This window comes from Mya arenaria, chromosome 5 (genome assembly GCF_026914265.1).
Source record: "Mya arenaria isolate MELC-2E11 chromosome 5, ASM2691426v1".
NCBI lineage: Eukaryota > Metazoa > Mollusca > Bivalvia > Myida > Myidae > Mya > Mya arenaria.
In genome coordinates, this window is record NC_069126.1 from 51,756,154 (window position 1) to 51,768,681 (window position 12,528).

The following is a 12,528-nucleotide window of genomic DNA, read 5'->3' on the forward strand; positions in this document are numbered from 1 at the left end:
GATAATACATGTGTTTCCAAATGTATAATACATGTGTTTGTCCATTATATGCTGTTCTGTATTTCGAGCATTTGTTCAAGTGTTTAGTACCTGTTTTTAAAAAGCTTTTACAAATCAAACATGACAGCCTTTTATGCTATGAATGAAGGATTGTGTTGGATGCTACCATGTGTTTTCATTGTGCCATAGTCGCGTGAATGTGTGTCATTACGTAATGTGTTTGTTTATTGCATTGGGAGAGTACGTGCTATGAGACATAAAGACATGAAGCCATCTTGAATAACATTTTAATTGATTTTAAAATCAAAATATCAAAGTTTGCTCATTAAATTAGTATCTATATATCAAGGTGTTGGTTATTGCTTGAATGTAGTTGGCTTGATTGTTTGCAGCGCAATTAGAATTTTAATAATTGTTATATGCATTATGTTGGTCATATTTGCATGATTTTATTTTAATTCTGTGTAATTGGTATGCATGATTCTTGAATAAAAGTTTTCTTTATATTGAGTCGTGTTATTTGTATGTCCCTGAAGGGCCGAATATAATAGTCGAACCGTCCCCACGGATTCGGAGCAATAACTTGCATACACCTTGGCCTAGGGTCACGAACAGAAAATGAACTCCATTGATATAGTGTTCAATGTGTATAAAGTTAAGGTTATGGTGACCTTCAGCTTAAAATCTGTTTCTGATCAATAACTGAACAATGCTAGAATCTAGGGGCCTATAATTTGGAAGACATGTCTAGTCTTGACCATTAGATGAACCTTATTTATTTTGAGAGGTCAGTAAGTCAAAGGTCAATGTTGTGGTGACTGAAAATCCGTTTCTGATCAATGACTGAAGATACAGGGTCATCAAACTTGGTAAGACAGGTGGGGCACGACCAGTATCTGAACCTTATTGATTTTAAAGTCAGTGGGCCGAGGTATTAAGGTCAATTTCTGATGAACACTTGGACCTAGTAGCCTCATACTTGGTATGCAGTTTAAACACTTCCAGCGGATAATCACTTTTGTCTGATTTTAAAATGCTTGCCTAGTGTGCTGGACATTCCAAGACAGCGTGTTACGTGCAAGGCTCTTGTCCCAACCTTAAAGGTCAAGGTCACACTAATTGTTTGTTTTCTATAGAATGCTGCATATAAGGAGATAGGGTATAGGTGGTCGTGTCAGCGCTATAACTTTTTTGTATGAACAGATTTTAAAACATTGGCCAAATATGTTCGACATATCAAGATAAGGTATTGCGTGTACGACTCGTGTACCGACCTCTACAGTCTACGTCACACGTAGTGTTTGTTTACTATGGGATGCTGCATATAGGGACATAGATTATAAGTGGTCCTGTCAAGACTGTAACTTTCTCTTGCATGGACATGTTTTAGAATACCTTGCCACATATGTTCGACACAAAAAGATAACAAGTCGCGTACACGACCCCTATCCTTACCTTTAATCATTCTTCGCTCACTTGAGCACGAAATAGTCAAAATAAGCTATTGTGATTGGTCTATATCCAGCGTCCGGTGTCAACAATTGCATGACGCAACTTCTCCTAAAATGCGTAAACAATTATTTTGAAACTTTACAGGGATGTTACTTGGGTGGTACCCTTTCAAAACGTTCAATTAAGCAATAAGCAGAACCCCATTTGCCATGGTAACTTAAAAGAAAAAAAAGAAAAACATTGACAAAACCCATAAGGACTAGAGCTTAGATATTTGGTGTGTAATATTGTATATTGGTCCTATATCAAGATTATTCAAATTTATCCCCTGGGATTAAAAGTTTGTCTCTGGTGGTCACCTGTCTTACATAACGATATATACGAAACTCTTTTGGAAAATATTTTTGTCCAAAACAGCTCGGCTCAGACCCTTAATGTTTGGTATATAGCAATATTTTTTAAATCGGGGGGCACAAGTTTTTTATAGACTGATAAAGGGAAATATTTGAAAATCACTTGTCTGAAACTGCTAGCCACTGACCATTGATGTTTGTATGAAGCATCATTTACTGGTCCACTTGCAAGTTTATTCAAATTATGTCCAAGCGGTCAAAACTGGCCCCGCCCTTGGGGTTACAAGTTTCTTATTTAAGGAAATCTTTGAAAACTTTCTGGTCTAAAACTGTGCCGTTTAACATTGGCTAGAGGTATAAAGGTTAAGGACTTTTACTCAGTTGAGCGATTTAAGGCCAAAATGACCCTTCTGTTTCTATCTTGGAATGCCTAATCGTCTTCGTGTCCGTACTTTATTCTTTATAAATGTTAGCGATCAATTTATGAATTATTGCAACAAATGCAAGGGGAGTTGAACATATGTTAGATACTAAATGCTATCTGTTCATATAGCCCTAAATACTAATGGCTGGCTGTCTGAGGAGACCTTTCGGGGGCATTAGTCACGTTTCTGTGACCTTGTATAAATGCACTATGATCATAGGCAAACAGACACCATCGGAAAACACGAAACCACACAAGATAACCAACATAGAATACAAGGCCATTTTTTTACATTAATAAAGATTATACCTTCCTAAAACCATCAGAAAAGTGGAGTGTGTGTAAAAGTAGTTTTATAATGCTCGAAATTGTTATATCTTTGATGGTCGAACAACTATAGCAGTGTCGCCTCCTTGAACATTACTTTTTTGTGTCATTTTAATCATAACCACGTTATATTGAAGCTTTTATATTTTTCCTTTTAAACGGGGTTTAACCTCCTGTGCTGGTCTTGTCCCTAAGGTTAGAATTTGTCAATTAGCATAGGTTCATCATGTACAGAAATTACCTAAAAGTACTAAACTGCCCAATACAGACATCGCCTGGAAACGAATGAACCCAGCCTATGCAGCACTGCTAGTAATACAATAGTGATAGAACGTTGTAGGAAATGTCAAGTAAAATTAATCCAGTATATAAAACAGCTTTAGTGGTATCAAACCTGAGGAGTTTGGCTGTCTTATAACTGAAACATTATCTGAGTTGAAATGGGCGACATTCCCTTCAAATTTCTTCCTGCTTGATTCAAGTGCAATTATCCTCAAATTTGGCATTGAACTTTTTTATACCTGAAACGGGTGAATTGCTCATATATGGACAAGGAAGTGAAATTCAGTTTTGTGGACAGACGACAATTCTCCAGCGCTCGTTTAGGGGTCGTCTCAAAGAGTTATGAAATAGTTCAAGACAACCGTTTCTGTATTAACCCATGATTCTTAGAAACATAATACACATAAAACGCATCAATACAGATGTCTTAGAGCATAAACATCATCCACAAGAGACCTGTATGTCGGAGGGTTTAATTTATGGTTCCTTGGAAAAGAACGTTTTGAGATAGTCCATTTTGTCAAACTAAAGACTTACATTTTAAAATCGCCACGATGTCTATTTTAAGCTGTGTTTTATTTTTAGAATGAAAATGCATAGCACTGGTTTTTGGGCGCCAAACTAAAACGAAAGTACTCGAGTTTTATTTATTAAATGAGGGACTTAGAGAAAGTCCCTTGACTTTTAACATATTTTTTCTCCAGTTATAAGTAGTTATGATGGAGGCTGGCGTTCAATTTTAAAAACTGCATAGACCAGTATGTTAAGCTATATATAGACATGAAACTTAGTTATCCTATAATTTATGTAGTGCAGAAAGCTGTTTGATCTTTAAAATTAGGTAATTCAATTTTCCCGCCCTCACAGGTTATGTTCCACCAAAACATACCGTTAGAAGCAAATATCCCGACATATGGAGCCATGCAAAACGCAACTTTAAAGTTTTGTGTGCGGTAAGGACATGCACTGCGCTTTTTTTAAGGATTGCATGTTTTGGTAAATTTACTCTTTCATAATTCAACTATAACGCTGAAAATAACACTTCAAATATAACTGAAAGAAGCATTTATTCGGCTTTTTGAACAGCGGCGGGTTCAATGATTTCACTTGTTTTGTAGACGTCACAAGCATTTTACAGCGATAAAACCTCATTTGACCAATCACAGAAGTTGTTATCATCAGACGTTTTTCGAAGATGTTGCGTTTGTCGAAATATGTATACAGTTGCAATAAATACGTTCTTTGAACGAAGAACAGTAAGAGTGTATATACTAATTTACGAAACCAAACATTCCGAAATGTATAACAATTGGTAAAACGCACTTTTACGGTGTAATCATTTTGCTTCCTGATCTGTATTTAATCTTTGTTATAAACAGGAAAAAAACGATAGAAATGAGTACACAAAACACGTAAACAGAAAGTTTTCCTGTTGATTCTGTTCTTATAATTGTAATTGAAACTCTTCCTGATGCAATGTGCCTGCTATATATTTACAACATAGACAAACTGAAAGTCTTCCTGAAAAATATGCCTGGTTTATAATTATATCAGGAAACATATCATCTAAGGATTGATTGAAGTTACATCCTTGTATTTGTATGTTTCACATGATTAGCATCTTAAATTTAAGGAAGCTCTCACAAACAGGACGTATAATATGACCTGTCAACATTTAAGTAGCACTTTCAATCGGGAAGTGAATATTTTAAACCAACTAAATTTTCACGTTAACAGAACTTAGCTCAAATTTTAAATTAGGGGTTATTTCAAACGTGCGGATGAAAATAAAAATGATAGTTTTGTCAAACACGTCAACAGTTATACCATTTGTTACAAAATTATTTAATACAGGAGAATAGGTTTTCATTGGCGTTTACAATGCACCAAGTCATTTCAATTTGAATCAATAAACAAGAGAATCGAGCTCAGCTATTTGGTCATGGTCCCCTGTTACGAGGTTGCCTTCCTGATATATGATTGATAATGTACACACATCCAGCGTGATAAATGAACGGGACAAAACTCGAACTACGTCGATCTGAAAATATGTTTGTATTCATGTCCCATAGACCAGTGAGCCTAAGCTTTGCAGATAGTTACTGTTTTCTCAGATGTCCGTCTGTCCACTTATGGTTCCTCTTGTAACCGCTGGAAGAACTATCATGGCCAAATATTCACCACACGGATATGACACTAAGAGTGCATGTATCGGTCCGGTAACTTCAAGGTCAATGTCACACGTCATGACTTAAAGGGTCAATGGCCATTTTTGAGTGCGCACCAGAACTCGTTAACCGATCAAATGGTCGCAGATTAATTTGTTATACATGTTCACAACATCGGTCAAACGTAGAGCACATGTTTGCTCGATCTTCATACCTTCAAGGTCAAGGACACACGTAGTCTTACAGCCGCTGTTCATTTCCACACCTGAACACCTCGTTATAATTGTTCATCTCACCATGAAGCTGCATGATCAAGCATGGTATCTCTCCTAAAGATAAAAACGAATATATCCGTTCAACAAATACGAGCTATGGCGGTTATAGAACGTATAATGAAAAAGATAAACCTACACGATAAAGGACCAACAAAAGTTATATCAAAAGAAGGCATAATGATATAAGTTTTGATATTGGACCATGTTGTTAGATATCACATTCGCCAAAACAGTCCGCTTAAAAAGGCGCCTAAAACGGAAATTCCGTCATTTTGTCCGGAGAATGAAGCTACTCTATTTACGCACCGATAGTCTACATTTTTGAGAAATGATTCGCAGACTTTCAAGAAACGGTGCCGACAACGTAAATTGCAATTTGTAATGCACCTGGGTTCAATATAACGTCGTTAAACACGGTCTGTTACACCAATGATATTGAGTCTTTGATCCCGGTTCACTTGCATATTGTTTAGAACAGTCTATGACAATTTCAGGAACACTCGAAGACTTAAAGTAATTGGTGCAAATGATGTTTAAAGTAGTTTGGTGGTCCCGCTTTAATTTTACAACGCTTAGAACAATCTGAGACATTTTCGGGAGGAATCATATACTTTCCGGAACTGGTGCCAATTATTCTAGAGACGTGTTAATAAGAATTATGTCCTTAAAATCGGAGGCGGGACATTGACAAGATACCAAACACTTATTGTTCAATCTATATTTATTATTTTTTCCAAAATATAACACAGGATGGAACATGTTACTAGGGAAGCGGAAGCTGTAAACACTATTGTGAACTGTTTAAATAACGCCGCCCACTAAGACCGATTATAGGCGAATTTTTATCATCTAAATTCCGTTTTCTACCAAACATTCGACCTACTGTAGGGGCTGTTTCGTTTTACTTCCCCTCCACCGCCTCCTTCACCACCTCGCTGTCTGGATGTTAATGGACGGGTAATCGCAGAGGGTTCGTATCTCTAAAATGTCGTATCAAACAAGAAATAACAGATTTAAAACTGTATGATTATAAGAGTTTCATTATAAAAACATAGTTGCACTAACGCTGGGAATAAACATTGCAAACTGTTATTAACTATTAAATTACAGTACTATATTTGATTGTGTTTTTTTTCCAAATGCCAAACCTCAGTAAATTATTAGAATAATGTGACTTCATACGCTGAGACATTCCGACTGAACCAAAACGGCTCCAAATATTTAGGTTTTAAAGATAAAACGATTCTTCACATGTTGACTATTGAAAAACAAAGGACTGAGAGCTTAGTAATGTAAAGACACGAAATAAAACTTGATATATTTTGTAAGGAATAATCATCAAACAAGAGCCATATCTCCGAATTAACTGCAGTGTCAAATAGCGTTACAACAAAGGATACCAATGAACATTCATTTAAGCGCGATTTCTCTAAAAGTCTTGCAGCCAGAGTTATGGTGCCTGTTCACTGCACTTCTCCTCAATGGGATACATCTTTATATGAAGTTTAAAGTCAAAACCTTAAAACAACTTCCAAGTTATCCACAGGATAAAGAATATGCATGACAATTAACAAAGGGCAATATATAAAAGAAATTTGCAGTTAAAGCTATGGTTCCTGTGGACTGTGCTTCTTCTCAATATATAGATATAACTAAAACAGTACTGCCGCACGAGTATGTTCTTATGCACTGCACTTCTCCTCAGTGATATATATCTGTCTATGGTGTATGAAGTGAATTCCTCAAAGACTTTTCTTGTTATGCTCCGGAAAATGTATGTATAGTCACAAAGCCCAATAACAAAACAAATACTGCAGCAAGAGTTGTGGTTCCTTAGCACTGCACTTCTGCTCAATGGGACATATCTGTATATGAAGATTGAAGTAAATACTACAAAGACTTTTAAATTATGATCCAGACAAAATTAACAAAAAGCAATAACTAAAACAAAACTGCAGCCAGCGATAAGTTTCCTGTACACTGCACTTCTCCTCAATGAGATTTATTTGCATATAAAGATTGAAGTCAATACCTCAAAAATTGTTCGAGTAATGTTCCCGACAAAAGAAAATACGGTATGAAAATACAGAAAGGTCAATTAATAAATACAAAACTGCATCCAGAGCTCTAGTTTCTATGCACTGGACTTCTCCGAAATGAGATACGAAGCTCGAAGAGTTAACTCAAGGACTTTTCAAGTAATGCTCAGGATTAATTTTTTTTTTAACATTAAAAAAGGTCATTCCTAAAAAAATACTTCGCCCAGAGTTATGGTTTCTGGTAAAAATATATTAATTTGTATTTAATTTTGTTTTTCAAAAGGAAAACATATATCCTTTGCAACAAGTTTTGGTGTTATAGGGAAGAGAGAGAAAAAACGAAAGAATATTAAATATCAGAGATTTGTTAAAATTCCGTTTGCTAAAATGGTGACACAAACCATACTCATACTGTCGAAAAACCTTTTTACATAAAAATGTTTTTCGACAATATGAGTATGGTTTGTGTCAAAATGTTGCAGACCAGCCAATATACATTTCGTGTGGCTTCTAAAAAAGAAGGGTTTCAATACAATAGGGATCCATAAGGGCTTAAATTCATTTCATTGATACAAACATGCAAATAATTATGGTTCGTAGAATGGAATAAATCACCAACAACGCAAAATACAGTGTTGATTTGATACTGTCAAACATTGGGGTACATGAAACCATTCCTAATATTATTAGATTGTTTGCGTTACACTACAATTGGCTTATGCTACCAATTCTGATAAAATATTCTTTCGGAAAGAAAGAACACCTCTCAGAACACCTACACATTTTTAAAATGACACATATATTGTGCTTTCAAAACATTGAACCTTTAAAAGACATAAAAAATACCTTTAGCTTGATTTCTAAAATAAAATTAACAGAACAATAAAAGTTCCTAAACATAGACATCAGCTGTGAGCGAAAGACACTATTTGCATAATATGTGTGGTACTTGCATATGACATACTAGCAATAAAAGAAAAGAAAAAGCACCGGTTCAAATGCATTAAGCAATCACAAAACAAAACCATCAACTGAAGTCATCACCAACGCTTTGCGCAGTGACCCCAAGGGAGCCGAGAGATGACATCCCATGCCACGTGAGAGACCAACGACTGAAAATGGAGAGTCCGTCTCCAGCAAGAGACGGCCAGCACCCATACGTACATTGACGCATTCTTAGAGGTCCACACAACTACCAAATTGGCAACACAAATAAAGTCATGTCAGATGACAGTGACTAGAAACGGCCACCGGCAGCGAGGGCAGCACCCACTCTCTCTCCCTATGTGTGAGACAGAATATCTCACAAAGTTGAGATACTTCTAGGGACTCCAGCATAGAAAGAAGATGGGTAACCATCTTACAGTGCAGCAATGTTGTGACTGCATTGCCAGACAATACAGTCTGCTGGTAGGATAACTGACATCGCTACACAGAAGTTTATCTTGGAACTACTTAAAGGTTTTGGACACGGCTACCTTAAAGCTAATCTTATATTTCCAGAAAACATTATTCTGGCTTGGTTTCTACTGAGCTTCAGAACTCCTTTTATGAGCATAACTCTCCCATAGCTATGGATAATCGTCTATCGCCTCGCCTTGTCTTCCATGTCTACTGGGTTTCGCGGGCTTCATTTACCCGTTTTACACAGTGACTCGCCTACAACTAATAATTTACTGTACATACAGTGAAACCTTGTTCACACTGTTACACAGGCAATTGAGTACATTTCTGCGTGCATCCCAGTGGAAGGCCGTACCCAGGTCTCGAAGACCTCCCGAACAGTACTGACAAGTGTTAGTTACTATACATACCGGGCTCTTAACAGTACAATGTTAACTACCTGAATCTTTGCGCAATATTAACACCTTCGACCGGGTAACTTTGCTATCCCATCGTGGCAGTCTTTGCACTATCTATGTAAGTGTAACCGGAGTCCGGACTCATCCATGCAAACCATAAGCCCAGCTTCTTTATCCAGCATACTCTGACAAACCCTTCTGGTAATTTGGGAATTCATAAACTTTGCAGGCAAGAAGAGCCAAGGGTCATAACTTAATATCTTGTGGCTCAGTAATACCAAAACGTCCCTCACAAATTGGAGTACGAAGTTGGCTTTCAAAGCGTAATAATAAGCTGCTTTGCCTGAAAGGCACCAGCAGAGAGCACACAAACAATCTTCATATGTCCTACCAGAACATTCAGCATAACGAGTGGACTTTAGACTTAACACACTCCACTTCAACTGTACAACCAGAATACTCAGCATAACGAGTGGACTTTAAAGTAATTGCACCCCAATTGCCCTCCCAATCAAACTTTATGGTTTCTGGAATGGATCTTAATAATGTTTGGTGCCTATTATCACGTAACCGAGTCATTTTGCGTGCAACAGCAGTGTTATGAGTGTCGCTTCAACTATGGACAGATTTTGGTACAAATTCGGCCGGAGACATCTTCAGGCTTTGTTTAACCATTATGTTGATTGATATTGATAGGCTTGTAACAATCGGCCTTAAATCCGATTTACCTGACAACAGTACTTCTTACTGTGGATTTAAACTCATTTTGTAAACAAATAGCAAAAGTCCAAACTACTACCAAAGGTGAAAAATAAGAACGATGAAACCAAATGGCGGCCCATTTGAAAACAAATCTTTCTTTACCGGATATCACAAAACTCGGAAAAATGTCAAAATATGACGAATTGGTCAAGGAATTCATTAATGTTAGAGAAAAATACTCGTAGACATAATATAGTGTCTAGAGCTTTATAAGACATATATTATATTGAGCTTTATTGCACTGAATCTTGGAAAGCAAGCTAAAATGAAATGTGAACAGATCCAGAACAGCTGAGTCACAAAGCTTCAGAGCAGACGCAAATTGCAACTGCTCTTTTCGACATCCGCTGCCACCATTGTGGTGATTTCCAGCTAACTTAAAGAAACCAATTTACAAAGGTTTAGTCTCAGCTCCCCTGATGCCCTGGTTCCCGGTAATGTTGTCATTGGATCCTATATATGCATGCTTATAGCGATAAGTTTTAATATGGTTGCATATTTTTCATTTGTTAATGAGTTTAGCACGCTGCGCGTCTGGTGTTCATACTCCAAGAGCGATATAAGGACTAAATTAACCAGACATAGAACCAAAGGGCTTGCAGTTTCTTTATAAAAATGAGCTTATTTTGCAAAAAAGTGTGAAAACTGTAAAGAACGGTAGCCCCGCCTGAGAGTTTTGGGGTACCGCTTATAACCGCATACTAAACTTTACGTTTTTTGTTAAACGGTGCTCGAGGTTATTTTTCGTTGGGTTAAATAAAATAGAACGGCGGCAAATTCGGACCAAATCAGTAAAGCACATTTCCTTATATTTGAGCGGTTTCCCGTTATTCCGCTCCTATCATTTCTTTTTAACATGATCCGGCTTGTCAGTAAATTGAGTGGTACCTGTCAGCGACATTGTCATGCCATAGAATAACAAAAAAACCTTGTTGACAACTTCATTCATGCAACATCGGCGTACACAACTAAATCAAGATTGATATTAATCCTTTGAATCTTACTTTCTTGTCTGCAGCTCGTGGGTTATACCTAAGGTAGTCCATACAACCAGCTGCATAATCTTGATGATTTTGTTTTGTTTTGGTGGCTCTACTACGGGCAAACTAATGAATCATTAAACTGTTGAATGTCCAAATGTTATCAAAGTTCCTGTAACGCACATTTTTGTGGCTACACCAAAGTTATCTGTCATAATGATTGCATAGTTAATAATAGCTCTTCAAGCCTTTTGAAAAATTTATCTTGTGAGTTTTATTTTGAATGGAATTTGAGGAGATTCCAGTTCAAATGGGCAGCGGTCCCAATAGGTAACCTTTTCACATGTTATTGGACAAGGTAAACATCAGATCCAAGCTGCAAATAACTTTTTATGTAAAGTTTATTGTACACCCTTATGCAATTTCGTGATGTGTAGTGTTCATGTTAGTTTCATTCACTAAGTATAATGTTTTTAAAGCTTCCATGACTAAAATTGTCACTTTTTGTAATTCTAATGTCTTTAAAAAAAAAGAATATTTAATTTGGCCCTTAATTAACACAAAAAGATACTTTCAGTTTTAAATAGCACTTTTAACTTTTTTTATGTTATGAATATTAAAAATTTGTAGTAAAGCATTAAACAGTGCATATAAAATATTAGTATTTATAATTGCTTTCAGAACCAAGATGAACAGAGAAAGCAAGCTAATGAGGCAGTTACAAGAATGGACAACACAAGAAATGCACTTCAACTTACAGTTCTCCCATTCAGCAGCGTTATATCCTGAGAAGTTTAAAGTGTATGTTCCATTTGCTGTTATGATTTTGGTAATAATTTCTGTCATGTAATTCAAACAAAATAAAAAAATCTTGAACAAACCAATGTCCATTTAGTAGATGTTCATATAATATTATATTAAAAAGAAAATAACCTAAACACCCTTAAACAGAATGAACATACTCCCCCAGCAACTGCCACCCCTCCTGGTATAATAAAGTCCACAATTTGTACAGGCATTATGCTTGATTAATTCTTATGCTTGCCTTATCACAATGTAGGTGATTCTCCTAAGTTTTGTATTCCCTTTACTGATGGAAGCTTTTGCTTTACGCATTGCCTAATCAAACTCAAATTTGCTTCCTTGAATATTGTGCATTTTTTTTGTATTTTCTGTATCTTACACAATGAAGTGGAAATACTTTAAAAAATAGCCCATTCGGTGATTCACTTTAAATACAGCAAAAGGCGGAACAATCGTGGTTTGTGACTGATATCAACAAACAAAGAATAAGGACATTTTCACATGCGTTTTGAAAAGATGTTATGATAGTACTGATTGTTTCGACATAAAAATGAGTAAGAGTATTGATGTACCTGTGTTTTTTGGATTGTTTTGTAAAAATAATATGGTTGCTTTAAAAATAAATGGGCTTATTTCCAAAGTATGCTTTACATTTATCTTCTGCTTTTTAGGTTGTTAAAGGGCCAGGAGCTGCAATTTGGCAATGGATGACATAGCATGTGAAGTCTACAGAGTAAGTCCTGCAAATTACAAGAGATTTTATAACAACACAAAGTCTTACCACTATGAAGTTGTACCATATTTGGAGAAGACGTCCAATATGTATATTAGATAGTAAAACATAACTCAAGATGAAGATA

At 36.2% G+C, this 12,528-nt stretch overlaps 1 long non-coding RNA gene across 1 annotated transcript; it reads right to left on the reverse strand.

The window, feature by feature from the left end:
• Positions 1-4,378: 4,378 nt before the first annotated feature.
• On the reverse strand, positions 4,379-12,014 carry LOC128233834 (uncharacterized). Its single transcript, XR_008260790.1, has 3 exons — positions 11,623-12,014; positions 6,165-6,261; positions 4,379-5,335 (listed from the first exon to the last, which is right to left on the reverse strand). It is a non-coding gene; the product is annotated as an uncharacterized LOC128233834 (long non-coding RNA).
• Between the last annotated feature and the right edge of the window lie 514 nt (positions 12,015-12,528).